Source organism: Petaurus breviceps, unplaced genomic scaffold (assembly GCF_028583685.1).
Source record: "Petaurus breviceps papuanus isolate PSGF00001 unplaced genomic scaffold, PetGlider_PUasm1.0 171, whole genome shotgun sequence".
In the NCBI taxonomy this organism is placed as follows: Eukaryota; Metazoa; Chordata; class Mammalia; order Diprotodontia; family Petauridae; genus Petaurus; species Petaurus breviceps.
In genome coordinates, this window is record NW_027185754.1 from 2,533,872 (window position 1) to 2,548,831 (window position 14,960).

General features: G+C 39.6%; 1 long non-coding RNA gene across 3 annotated transcripts in view; it reads left to right on the forward strand.

Moving 5' to 3' along the window:
• Positions 1 to 14,960, forward strand: part of LOC138157246 (uncharacterized) — a 110,714-nt gene that overhangs the window by 10,012 nt on the left and 85,742 nt on the right. For all 3 annotated transcript variants that reach the window (XR_011167338.1, XR_011167336.1, XR_011167337.1), the window contains exon 2: positions 4,005 to 4,105. This is a non-coding gene — a long non-coding RNA (uncharacterized lncRNA). The remainder of the gene's footprint in view (positions 1 to 4,004; positions 4,106 to 14,960) is intronic.

The following is a 14,960-nucleotide window of genomic DNA, read 5'->3' on the forward strand; positions in this document are numbered from 1 at the left end:
CCTAACTCAAAAAAAAAAAAAAAGGCAACCGCCGCCAACTGCCAACCACACTACCGTTAGCTCGGCTTTTCACTTTCTCTTGCTCTGCTATGTCAGCATGTCCATGGGGCATGGGAGATCTTTAAATCCCATAACCCTTACACTTGGCTATTTCCCATACCTGAAATGAGCACTTTCTGCACCTGGGCCTCTTAGAAACCCTTGTTTCCTTCAAAATAGCTAGAGCCACTTGTTCTAATGGAGGCCTCTCTTGATCACCCCAACTACTAGTTTTTATCTTCTTCACCCTAACCTCCCCACCAAAAAAAAAGTCTACCTTGTATTTATTTTGTATATATTTATTTATGTAAATTTTGGCTTAACCTCAAACTCCTTGAGAATAGTTTCATTTCTGTTTTTGTATCCCTAACATCTGGCAAATTACCTAACTTGACTTAGAAGCAGCTTGATGGCTCAGTGGTCCTGTTGTCAGAAAGACCTGAATTCAAATCCAACCTTAGAAAATGACTAGCTGTGTGACCCTAAGCAAGTCACTTGACCTCTATTTCCTCTCTTTCTTCATCTGTAAAATAGGAATATTACTAGCATCTACCTTCCAGAGTTGCTGTGAGAAAAAAAAATGAGATAGTGCTTGTAAAGCACTTTTGTAAACCTTAAATATAATAGAAATACTCCCACTCCCACTATTCCTCATACCATGCAAACACAATAAGTGTTGATTGATTGATTTTTAACTACCTGAACTTTCTTGTAGGATTCCCCTCTCGACTGGGAGATTCAGAGGCAGGGACAATGTCTCATCTAAATCTTCTGTCCTCCTCAAGAACCCAGCTCCATATACTGCACTCAATAGGAATTCAATTCAATGAACAATTATTAAGCACCAACTGTGTTCTAAAAATAAAGCAAGACTCTAGCAAGACAAAGAATGAAATGAGACAATCCCCAACCTCATCAAGGAACTTACATTATTGTGTTGTACAGTTAAAAAGAAACTGGACTAGGAGAAGACAGACATCATTAGACAGATGAGGAGACTGAGGTTCAGAGTTTCTGACTAGCTAGAGGACAATCAGGAAGCAAATGTCCGAGCCAAAATCAGCGCTTCTGTTTCCTGAATCCCAGACACAGGTTGGTTCCACAATGTCCCATAAAGACATTCCAAACAATACTAAGCAATTAAACGATATTGGTGTTAGCAAGAATGAGCTTTTGTCTTTTCCATTACATTGTAGCTTAGGAAAAAAAAAAACAAAAAATCAAACACCCACATTTAGACAGTCATTACATGGAGGAGGACTGCCATTTGTTTTCATTCTTTCCATCTTTTCAGTAAAAAAACTTTTTACTTCCAATCATTTCCCCTATTATTGTCTAATGAAAACAGTATTCCTTTGCCCCACCTCTTTTTTATTTCTTCTGAACAGTCATTCTAGTATACTCTATTTCACAGAGAAAGACTTAGTCATCTAGGTCAAAGATCTTCCCAAAAGATCACAGTGTCAAACATCTGCATTTTCTGTGAGATGAGTCTCCAAGACTCTCATTGGGGTTATGATCATGGCTAGAGAAAATGACTTCTTTGCTGTTAAGTGCTTCCTGACACTGTGAATTTGAGCCCTGATCTGTCTAAACTCTCAGGTCTCCTATTACCCCTAGGTACCATTTTGCCAGCAGGCTCAGGTTCAAAATGGCACCATAGCACAAACACTGTTGTGTCTCTGTGTGTTGTTACAGATGTAACACATGTCAAATAATATGCGTGACCCATTCATCTCTCTCAGGGACTTCAACCCAAGAGGGCAAGTTAAAGAAGCATCACTTGTTTCAGGAAAAATATTTTTCTACTAAATGGCTTTCACTGAAACAATCAAGACATTACATACAAATCCAATGTACCACCCAGGATGAGGTAGAGAGTGTTTGGGTTTATATTAAATCTGACTCAGTTTGCAGCTGTATATGGCAAAGGGGTAACAGCATCCAGAGTCGGCTACTATGAATGATGCATTTACATTAGTGAAGGGTTGTCAGATGCCAACTGGAACCTTTGTGAGGACTCCAACATTTCCATATTTTAACAATGAACCAAGAATTGAGATGCAGCTTGGATTTATGGTTAAAGCACTAGATTTCAAGTCAAGAAGTAAGTTTGAATCATAGATATATATTAGCTGTGTGACCCTGGGCACACCTCTCTAAGTCTCAGTTTTCCTCATCTATAAAATGGGGGATAATAACTTTGGTGAAGGAAAAGGGAATGGGGTAATTTATAACAGGCACTGCGCTAAGTGCTTTACAAATGTCTCATTTAATCTCACAACAACCCTGGGAGGTAGGTGCTGTTATATCCCTGTTTTATAGTTGAAGAAACTGAGTTAAGTGACTTCCTAGAATCATACAGTTAGTGTCTAAGGCTATATTTGAATTCAGGTCTTCCTGGTTCCAGATCCAGCACTCTATCCGCTGTGCCATTTATCTGTCAGAAATAAATGAGATTTTGTTTTATACATGTGTGTATTTGTATGTGTGTATCTCTAAATATATACACGTATATAGGGTGACTAGAAGGTGCAGTAGATAAAAGTTCTGAGCCTAGACTTTTCTTCCTAAATTCAAATCCAGCCTCAGACTTTTGACCCTAGGCAAGTCACTTTAACCCATTTGCCTCAGTTTCCTTACCTGCAAAGTGATCTGGAGAAGGAAATGACAAAAACAAAAATCTTGGCCAAGAAAACCCCAAATGGGATCAGGATGACTGAAAAAGTGACTGAACTCATACACATATACATTGCTTCACAAACTTTAAATCATTATGGAAATGCTAACTATCATTATTATTTTATTATGTGTGAATTTTTCCATTCCTAGTTGTCTCTCTTGGTAAGTTAATGCACACTTAAGTCTGTCAGTCAGATTAGTTCTATCAATCAGGCATGACATCATAAGAGTCAGAACTTGAACAGATTTTAGAGGTCATCTATCTAGGCCAATCCTTTTATTTTATTTTCTCAGAAAAGGGAAGCGACTTGTCCAAAGTCACACAGCAAATGAGGAGCTAGATTGGTTTTCAAACATAGGTCCTCAGACTCCAGATCTAAGCCTTCTTTCATATGCCATTTGCCTCACACCTTTTCTGTCAGGGTGGAAGATAAAAATAGTAAGATTCAATTCCATTTCCTGAAGTGCGGAGAAGAAAAAGCAAGGCCTATACCGGAAGAATCCAAACTCAGAGCTATCTTCCTCTAGAAAAATATCATTTAAATGTGGCAGGGTTTGGTACATCAAAAGGAGGCAATATTAGTGTTAATAGAATTCATAGAAAAGAGCCAGAGGAGTAACTAATGACTTTGGCTCCTGAGGAAAGAAATACAAAATACACTCAGGGTAAGACCCCCAAACTCCCCCCCCCCAAATCAAATTTGCAATTCATTAAATAAATGTAAGAAGTATAAGAAGTAATTAAAATAAATCCACTTGAGTGGAAGGTGAGATACTGGAGGACTAATTCTTGGAAAAGGGGAGATCCAACTGCCTGGGGAGTAAAGGAGGAGTGAAGAATTGGAGAGGGGAGCCAGGCCAGGCCACTCACTCCCCAAGGGAGGAAACTTGCTCCGCAATAGCTTCAAATTTAATTTTACTTTTTTTTTTTTTGCCAAATAAGAGATTGAATTTATTCACAACTGAAATAGTGAAAGAATTTTCAAAGCCTAAATATAAGAAATGTAAAAATTGTGCCTTTTAAAATCATTATCTTAAATTTTTATGCTCTCTAAATTCTGAGCCCTAGAACAAAGCCCCATTCATTCTAACCTCACTGGAGCTTGGAGAGGAAGGATTTTAGGTTTGAGTGAATGGAGAATGTTTTATGGAAGTGACAGGTAGGACTTTAAGCTGGTGAGGTAGAGTTGTATAGAATCAGGAGATGAGGGGCAGCTATTCTAGAACAGGGCTTCTTAAACCTTTTCCTCTCGTGACCCTTTTTTGTGTTTTTTTTTTGGCAGCATTCATCCACATTGCATGACCTGAGGGTACACACAATGTAAAGTACTCATGCTTGGTGTTCAGAACCAAGGCTGCAATGAAGTTCTGTGATGCTACAGGGGTGAGTATTTCTAGAAACACCTCAGATGCATTACCCGTCTGAATTTTAACTAATTTTTGGTCATTCAGAAACCTTTTACTATTGCCAAATTTTTCTGGGTCACAACCCACAGTTTAAGAAGTTCTAGATGAAGAACATAAAGGCATGAGGGCAGACACCTGTCTTGCCTACATTTTATAGCTGTTCTAGCTCTACACACAGTAGCCACTTCAAAGCTTGGGGCTGTGAGAGATGGACAGTGACAAAAACTGTCAAGGTGAAGCAAAAAGTCTTCCTCAGAAAGGAGTGGGAGAGAGAGGATATGACCAGCTTATGTAGGTCCTTGAAAAGCAGGCCTCTTCTCTCTGTGCTCTGTCTTCATGCTTTTGGCCAGATATAATTCTCCATCTCCTCCATCTGGAACCTGGACAGGCCCATACCACACAACCGGAAGGTGCTCCTTTCTTACTTCTGCCTTTTAGAATACCCAGCTTCTTCCCAGACACAGTTCAGAACTGCCTCTACATGATTAGGCCTTGCCTAATCCTCCCAGATGTCAATGTTTTCTCCCAAATTTTTTTTTTGGTCTTTTTTTTGGAAGAGGGAAGTCAAGGCAATTGAGGTTGTGACTTGCCCAAGTTCACACAACTAGTAAGTGTTAAGTGTCTAAGTCTGGACTTGAACTCAGGTCCTCCTGACTCCAGGGCCAGTGCTCTATTCACTGTGCCACCTAGCTGCCCCCTCTCTCCGGAATTTTTAAAAACTATTTCACATTTGCTTTACATTGGCATTTAAAGACCTTCACAACCCAGCATCAACATAGGCTTCCAGCTTTATTACACATCATTCGCATTCACATATTCATTAGTCCAGTCAAATGGGCCTTCCCTTCTGTTCTTCCCACACAGCATTCCACCTTGGTTTTCCCCATGCCTGGAATGCGCTCCCTCTTCTATATCCTTTAGAATCTCTCCTTGAAGACTCAACCCTTTTGCATGAAACTGCTCTGGATGCCTCTAACTACCAGTACCCTCCCCAGCAAAATCAACTTGTATCTAATTCACATATACTTATATATACACAGGGCAACTAGGTGGTAAATGCCAGGCCTGGAATCAGTAAGACTGATGTTCCTGAGTTTAAATCTGGCCTCAGATACTTACTCACTGTGTGACCCTGGGCAAGTCACTTCACCCTGTTTACCTCAGTTTTCTCATCTGTCAAACGAGCTAGAAAGGGAAATGACAAACCGCTCCAGGATATTTTCCAAGAAAGCCATTTCAGTTGTGTCCAACTCTTTGTGACCCCAATCCGGGTTTTCTTGGCAGAAATACCGGAGTATTTTGCCATTCCTTGACAAATGGAGAAACTGAGGCAAACAGGCTTAAGTGATTTTCTCAGAGTCACACAGTTAGTAAGTGTCTAAGGCCAGATTGAATTCAGTAAGATGAGCCTTCCTGACTCCAGTCCCAGCATTCTATCCTCTGGGCCACCTAGCTGCCCCATACACATAGTAGGCCCTTAATTAATGTTTGTTGATCATTTATATGTTTGTCATCCTTTACCAATACAATTTAAGCATCCCAAGGTCAAGGCTTCTTTGTTTACCTGGTATATATTCACAGGAGATTCATAATAAAGATTTGTTGAACTTAATAGAATAAACTGATTACACCAGTCCCTAGCAATATTAAACACTCTAGGCTTCCTGTTAGCTATTGTAGAGATAGGATTCATTCATATGTTCCCAAATGGGTCATTGGGAAGACAGGGGAGAGATCTGCAGAATAAAGCCATTCTGGGGCACAAGGAGTTGTTGGGGGCTGGATGTGAGGCCTTGTGCTGTCATCTATTTTAATTTCTACATGATCCTCTCTCATAATTTTTGGTGTATAGAAGGTGGGGGGGGAACCTTTCCATTAATTTGCATTTAAATTTGAAGTTGAAATTAAGGCTTTTAGAAACTTTTAATTTCTGTGTAATTATGAGAATTTAACTGCAGGGTATATATCTGATTTAAAAGAATAATTAAAGTTAAGTATGGCTGCAGTGATTTTCCACCGTGTTTCTGTCTGTCTGCCCTTTAGGACTTAAAGCAATAGAATTATTTGTGGCTAGAGGTGATCTATATGTAAATTCCCAGAAGAATGGGATTCTCTTATAGAGAAATTTAGATTATGAAAATCACACAGCAGTTTTGAACATCAGGGCCTAATAAATGCCTTCCCTGTTACCATTACTTCCCTTAATGTCCCCAATTAAATGATTCAAAATAGAACAATAGATAAGCAGGATCAATTAATTTTATAAGATGATCAAAGGAATGTAGTTCTATATTGTAAGGGCCATAAATGTGATAATGATTTTATCAGACAAGAAAATAACAGGAAAGTGAGCTAACTCTTCTTCCCTAGTGCTCAAGGGGCTTTTGTCTGTGAGTCATCAAATGGGCTTTGGTATTAGGTAAACTTTTGGATCTTGCATGTTAGTGAGAGAAAGAGAGAGAGAGAGAGAGAGAGAGTGAGAGAGAGAGAGAGAGAGAGAGAGAGAGAGAGAGAGAGAGAGAGAGCTGAAAACAAGCTGTCTTCTCAGAAGGCTGTGGGTCACACACCATCAACAGGAGCAGCTATCAGCACATCCCAATTGTTTATCCTCTGAGTAAGTGAATGAGCTGCCAGACCTGGAAGATGAAGAAGGACCATGTGAACCTTAGCAAGGCTCCTAAAGATACAGGATCTAGGGTCCTACCTCAGACATATAATTTGAGTCTGTGGGCCTGCAAACTCTCTGCCCAAATGAGATACAGACCTTACAAGACATCAAAATTGTGGAAACAGGAGAGGATCATTTTTAAAAGACTAGATTTACAGTATGCCTTCACCTACTTGGTGCAAGGCCACATGCTGGAGCTGGTGATACCAAAAAAAGATCAAACAGTCTCTGCCCTCAAGGAGCATCAGGCAGATAAATACATAGTAATTAGAGGAGTGGAAGAATATGAATAATTGGAAAGGAGTCGGGGGAAGGAATCTGGGAAAGCTTCGGGGCCAAGGTGATGCCTGAGTTGAGCCTTGAAGTAACAGAAGGGTGCTGAAAGGTAAAGATAAGGTGGGAGTGCATTGTCGGCATAGGGGGTGACTTGTGCAAAATGCGTGGATTGGGAGATAGAATGTCAAGTTCAGGCAATAGCTGTCCAATTTGGCTAGAACATAGAGTCAGTGTATAGGGCAGGGGTGGGAGGTTGGACCCAGATTGGGGCAGATGTTAAGCACCCCACTAAAAAGTTTTTTTTTTGTCCTAAGGGCAACTACCATGTTTCCCCGATAATAAGACACTGTCTTATTATTTTTTTTGGGACAGAAAAACACCAGAGGGCTTATTTTCGGGGGAGGGCTTATTTTAGAGGAATCTTACACCGTAAGGGGAGGGCTTATTTTTGGGATAGGTCTTATTATCTGGGAAACACGGTAGGAGCCATTGAAAGCTTTTGAGCCAGATAGTAGTTTGATAAAGAATGTGTGTTGATGTTAAGAATAAGAAACAAGGGAGGGGAAAAAAAGGATGAGCAGAATGTTAGAGACCAGGATCAAATCCACTCCTCTAGGGATACAGATGAGGAAATTAAATTCAAGAAAAGGAAAATGCCTTAGTTCCAGTTGTCTATCCCAGATTCTGTCTCTCAGAGGGAGCCCTAAGGGACTTATTGTTAAAGAACATGCCCATTTGTTTTCTTTTCTCTTTTTCTTTTTTCTTTTCTTCTCCTCCTTTTCCTCCTCCTCCCCCTCCTCTTCTTCCTCCTTTTTCTTCAAGGAAATTGGGGTTAGGTGTCTTATGCAGGGTCACACAGCTAGCCATTGTTTTTCTTGATATCACACTTAATTGGGGATGTGCTCCTCAAATATCCTAGTTTTCCTTCATAACTTGAATTAACATAGTAGCCAGCAATAACGACTTTCTATTTTATTTCTATAGTGCTTTAAGGTTCCCTCCCATATACCCTATGAGGTTGGTAATACTTATTATTTCTACTTTATAGCAAATGTTTCCCTTCTCTGAATCTATTTCCTCAACTCTAAAAACTGGATTGTTTGACTAGATCAGGTCTATCAAACATGCAGCCTTGCAACACCCCCAGGCCTGAACCAGATTAAATGTAATTGGGAAATATTTAACAAAATAAACAAAAATATAATAGAACATAGATTATATTAATGAGCAGTTTTCTAAGTCAATGTGACACTACAGGGAACATTGTATACAGTTTGCTGTTCAGTTGTGTATGACTGTGATCCCATTGGCAAAGACACGGGAGTGGTTTGCCATTTCTTTCTCCAACTCATTTTACATATAGGGAAACTAAGGCAAACAGGGTTAAGTGACTTGCCCAAGGTCACAAAGGTAGTAAGTATCTGAGGCCAGATTTGCATTCAGGAAGATTAGTCCTCCTGACTAAAGGGCCAGCATCCTCTCTACTGTGCCACCTAGCTGCCCTGTATTTAGTGACCCCCTCTTTTCTTTTTAAGTTTGACATCCCTGGACTGGATGACCACCAAGGCCCCTTCCAGCTCTGAATCTATGCTCCTAGATCTCCCCTAAGATGCTTTCTTCTGGTGCTCACTAAAACTTAACTTTCTTCTGAAGGTACCATACCTCTTAGCACCCTCTCTGTGGCTGGCTGCTCCTTCTCACAAATATCTCTGGCACAGAGGGCCAGAAGGAGGAGAGAGCATATTCCTTACTCCCCATTGCCTTTTTTGCATGCTTCCTCTGTCACCACTATCACTCAGCAGCCCCTTCTCCTTTTAAACTTACTCTGTCCCATCTACATCCTTGTGGATGTCATCTATGGACGCCCAAGTCTTTGCTTCCTCACTGATAAGTTCAGTACCTGATTCCCAGTCTTTTTCTCCTCTTCAATCCCCTTCTTACTTCAAACAACCTGGCCCCCAAGTTCCCCAATCTGCTCAATTCTCTTTATTCTATCTCAGTTACACAAATAGTTAGCACTTAAATGCTTATTTACTAACTGACTGATTAACCTTAGATCCCATGCCCCCCAGAACATCCAACTTAACTGAATTCATCCCAGGTGTCAAATTTCCTAGTTGCAGCTGTGGAATGTGTCTTATGGTTTCCACAGTACAATCAATGTAAAGGACAGTAGACCAGAAGAGGAGATATGAGCTCTAATCCTGACTCTGCCATTTATTGTCTATGAAACCTTGAATAGATCTTTGTTCTTTCTGAGATTTCTACCTTTATAAAATCAGGGTATTGGACTAGATGATTTCTTAAGTTCCAGTTCTGATAGTCTGTATTTTAAAGAATTCTTCCAACTCGAACATTCTATGATTCCTAGATGAAGTAATGAATACATGAATGCATTTATGAAGCACTTACTTTATAAAAAACATTGTGCTAAGCACTGGGGATACAAATGGTAAAGGTGATCACTGCTTTCTAGGTGTTAACACTCTAATGGAGGAGATAATATACAAAGAAGATTTCAGCCATAAGTCAGATGGAAAGGTCCCATGGTCCTTAGGGTCTAACAACAAAACAGATGGCAAAGCCTTGTCTTTAATTTCCACTGATAAAATCAAATCAGTTCCCAACATTGAACCATTTGATAGTACCAAGGACTTTAGCAACAAGAACTTTCTTTTCTGGGTCTTCAGTGCCTGTGGATGCAGCACCAGCAGAAACAGTTGCCAGGCCATACTTCCCTGTCAGTTGCTACCTGAATGATGGCTACAAGGCCTGGGTCAGAAGCAAGTAGTCTGGGCATTGCTGCCACTCCCAAGACTCATGGGTTGACCTGCCCTTCAGTTACAATTCATCAGCAGTTGATATTGGTGGTGGTGAGGTGCTCTCCCATGATGGCTTATGGGTTCAGTCTCAAAGCAGGACCAATGGTCCTAGGGACACTGCTCTTCCCAAGGTTCTTGGGTTCAGGGTCTCCATCAGATAGGTCTGAAGGGATATAGTAGAGAAATTGGTCAGCAGCTGATGGGGACGGATGGTCCATTCTCCATTGGAGTTTCTTCCCTGAATGAGGTATAACATATGAACTGACTGATAAGGTGAAATAAAAAAGAAAAGATAGAGAACAGGGCAGATGTGAGGGTTAGAGGTGGTATCAAATCCTTCTGTCAGAATCTAGCCAAGGGTTCTGTTAGCTAATCCCTTGTAATCAAAAATAAAAACTAGAGAGAAAGTATACCTAATGCATTCCTGTAAAATAGCTATTAACCTTGCATTATAATCATGTTTACAAGGTGAGTGAGCTGCTGTGATTAGAAAGGATTGCAGCCCAGCGGGTGTGATTTAGTTGGGGGAGGGGGGAGTGAACAGGAGTTGTTTGCTGCACACACTTGCAGACTTATTAAGCTTTCTAACACAATGGCCAAATGAAATAAGTCTGGGTCACTCCTCTGGCTCCAGTGAATGTTGGAACTCAAGGGCTGCACTTCATCTGCAGTGTAATTCCATTTGTGCTATTACATAATTAAATTGAGACTTGAATCGTGCTTTTTAAAAGATTATGTGACCATATGTAGCTTGAACAAAGGCCAACTTTTGAAATAGTGTTCTTTTCATGATTCTGTTCTATTACATCGGTGATGGTGTTTTTTTTCTTTTTTCTTTTTTCTTGTAAATCAGAACTCAACAGGGCCAACAGTTAATGAATTGATATGATCTCAGCCTAGAGTATTTTTCTAAACAGTACAAATTGTGCTTTGAAAAAATACCTGTGAAACTTGGAATGTATAAAGCATGAAATATCAGCATTCCCGCACTCAGAGGGGAATGTGACCTAAAACTGCACAATGTGCTTTTATCAAATTAGGTTTAACCAGAAAGTTTTTTAGAGCCAGTGCTGAGCAATTTAATTAACAAATGGCATGCCTAATTTAAAAGAAAATAAATCATTAGGAAATGTTTTAGGAATGCTATAAAGTTTTGTTAAAAGTTTATTCAAGTTAGCAATCCTTTGAAAAAGAATTTCGTAATTGCAAGACTTTATCTGGTCCATACATGAAATCTGACTAGATAAAGTCTTCCAATTACTAAATTCTTGAGTTTGCTTACCAGATTTCATGTAAGGACCAGACAAAGTCTTCCAATTACGAAATTCTTTTTCAAAGGATTGCTAACTTGAATATATAATATATACATATATGTACATATGTGCATATATATACATATGTACACACATATGCATTGAGCTAGCAGATTTTTTAAATGCTAAATACCTGGAATTTCAGATTCCCAGATTATGGGAGATTCATTCAACCTCTACCCCTCCCTGTGAAGAGGAAGAAGCTGAAGCCCAAGAGCACAAAAGAGATTTGCAAAAGTGATTGGCCCAAAATCACATTTTCACAAAGCTATTAAGCAACAGAGCTGGGACTTGAACTCAGGTGTGTTTCCAAGTTAGCTGGTCTTTCAACAACAATAGCAACAACAATAACTGACTTTTCTAGAGCACTGAAGTTTAACAAGTGCTTTCCTCAGAAACAACTCTGTGAAATAGATGGTAAAAGCATTATTATTCTCATTTAATGGATGAAGGAACTGAGTCTCAGAGGCATCAAATGACTTGCCTGGCTGGGGTCAAAAAACTACTGTTGGAACTAGGGCTGGAGAATTCCAGGATATGGAAAAAATCTAAAATATGCAATTATTTTAAGCATTAATATGCTATAATAGAAAATAATTGACAAATGTTTAACTTGAAAAAACTTCCATTTGTTTTTTTTTCATTTTTCAAACCTCTGTGAAATCTAGAATGTTTTATACATATGCAAGAGATAATATTAATGTGCATTAGAAAAATAAAACCCCATTAGATAATGAAACTGAGCAGAGATTTTTTTTTCTAGCACTTTAATTAATATTCTGGTTCTTAAACTCTAATTGTGAATCTTAAGAGCCAAATTCAGCATGTGAATTGTGCCTCTGAACTGCTACTTAGTGAATTAGTTGTGAAACACAAAAGCACTAAATTTAAATAATTGTTTGGTCATATTCTAAAAAATTGTTTCTGATAACCCCAAGAAAGAGGTTAAATTCAGGTTAAACATAAAATATATCATAAAACAACCACCATCCTAGTTCAGACCCATATCATCTCTGGCCTGGATCAATGATTCATTAGTCCACAATCACTTATTAGAGCCAGGAGCTGTGTTTAATTCCAACAATAGAAAGAGAGAAAAAAAAAAAAAAACAGTCCCTGCCTTCAAGGAACTTACATTCTAACAGTGGAGACAATGTGTAGATAGATAGATAGATAGATAGATAGATAGATAGATAGATAGATAGATAGATAGATAGATAGATAGGTAGATAGATGATAGGTGCTAAAAGTAGACATGTGATGATCTTAGGGGAGAGGGCACTAGCAGCTGGGAGAAACAAGAAGCCTTCATGTAAAATGTGGTGGGTGCTTCAGCTGAGTCTCGAAGGAAGCCAGGGATTCTGAGAGGTGGAGGTGAGGAGGGAGATCATTCTAAGCATAGGAAACAGCCAGTGCAAAGGTATAAAGAGGGAGAGAGGGGAACAGCAAATAGGCCAGTGTACCTGGACTGTGTAGAGAAAAGTAGTAAGTAAGGAGACTGAAAAAAATAGGAAAGGTCAAGGCTATAAAAAGCAGAATAGAAGAGTTTAATCACTTTACTCAGAGGAATTAGTGATTTGCAGAAGGTTACCCAGCTACTAAGTAGGAGAGCTGGGATATGAAACTAGGGACTCTGACTTGGTCCCACTATTCTTTCCTCTGCCCTTCACTAACAGTAGTAGTAGATGGGAAATTCTAAAGGTTCTTCCTTCACAATGACCTTACAAGATAAACAGTATAATTATTATCATCCTAATTTTGTGGATGAGGAAACTGCGTCTGGGAAAGGCTAGGTCAGGGATGGGGAACCTGAAGCCTCAAGGCCACATGTGGCCTCTAGGTCCTCAAGTGCAGCCATTTAACTGAATCCAAGCTTCACAGAACAAATCCCCTTAATAAAAGGATTTGTTCTGTAAAACTTGGACTCAGTCAAAAAGCCACATCCAAGGACCTAGAAAGCCACATGTGGCCTTGAAGCTGCAGGTTCCCTATTCCTGCTTTTGGATGTAGGGCTTCTGACCCCAAAGCTAGAGTGTTTTCCCCTGTACTTCATTGCTTTTCAGGGACTAGACTGGATGTTCTCCAAGGTCCTAGCTCCCATCACATTTTGAAGTTAAGTTGTTCTTTCTGATGATGAGGATAGTTCATATGGGGGCAAAACATTCATATTTACAAAGTACCTTCCTCTCAACCACTTCCTGTGACATTGCTCTCGTGATATTATCATTCACACTTTACCAGTAAGAAAACAGAGGCTCAGACAACTGAAATGAGCTGCCGAGGGTCACGCTACGAATCAGTGTGTCAGATCTAGAACTCCAATATCTCCATTATCCTAAGAGGCAGCATGGCGCAATGGAAAGTGCGTGCGTTGAGGGGAGGAAAAAAGGTGGTGGTGGTAGTTGTTTTGTTTCCAACTCTTTATGAGTTTTGGGACCAAGATACTGAGTGGTTTGCCATTTCCTTCTCCGGCTCATTTCACAGATAAGGAAACTGAGGCAAACAGGGTTAAATAACTGCCCCAATTACACAGCCATTAATTGTCTGAGGCCAGATTTGAACTCAGGAAGACCAGTCTTCTGGACTCCAGGACCAGCACCCTATCCACTGTGCCATTTATACATGGGTTCAAATCCTACCTCTCATTACTTTATGAATTCACAACCTCTCTGGGCCTAAGCTTCCCCTTCAACAAAATGAGAGGATTGAACTACATGAACTCTGAGGTCCTTCTCTACTAGGGGTATACTAGTAAATGTTTAGCAACTGATTCCCTCTGCACTCCCCCAAAAAAGTACCCATGACACATTTCATTATTAACATTTTTTCCATTCTTTTAAGTCTAGGAAATTGACAAAACAGTCAACCAAGCTCTGCTCTGTAGCATTTGCCATTTTCTGAGGAGTAAACATTCAACATTGAAAATTTAACCATTTCAGTACTAGAGACTTAGTTTGAGCTTGCTTCTAGCTCTAATCCTGAATCCTGTGATCCTTCCACAAGACTATTGCCCCTCTATACTGCTCCGGGCTGCCTTCAGTGATGCTCCCCAGACCAGGCATTAGTTTTTCTTAACTGATCTGACAAACCTGCCTTAAACAAGTGGAAGCAAAGGAGGAACAGAGAAGGGAAGAGAGATTTTCCTTCAATGTTTTCACAATTTTTTAACACTGTCTGCAGGGCTGGAAGTGTGAAGCCACCTTGCTTTTTCCAAGCTGTGGATGAAGCTACTTGAGCTTTTCTATTGTTATTGGTTCTTAAATACAGCGATCATCATAAATGCCCCCTCTGTTTCCATTTACTCTTCAAAGGTCAAATGATGAGGCTGGTTTATGAGTTTATTCTGCCATGTATCACTATAGGCAGTACAATGGAACAGCAGGATGGATAGACTACGCTCACCTCGCCATTTATTACTCTTGTCAACTTGGAAGGGTTTTTATTTTTTATTTTTTTTTTACCTTGTGAAAGGCCCATCAGCAATGAATCAGTGAAGTGAAGACGACAGTTGATTTGTGAATTCAGATGATATAAAGTGACTAGGCTTCAGTGGGCTGTGTAGATAAAGCAACTGTCGGGATGAGGTGCCAAGCGCAATTCCAGAAAACTAAATTTATTGCACATTTGAGGAAATCATCCTATTTGAAAATGCCATAAATTCTAAATCGAATATTACTTAGACCTATGAATTTTGATTTATATTTTGAATATTTTTAATGTGATGCTAAATAGCCTAAGTTCAAAGTTATGAGT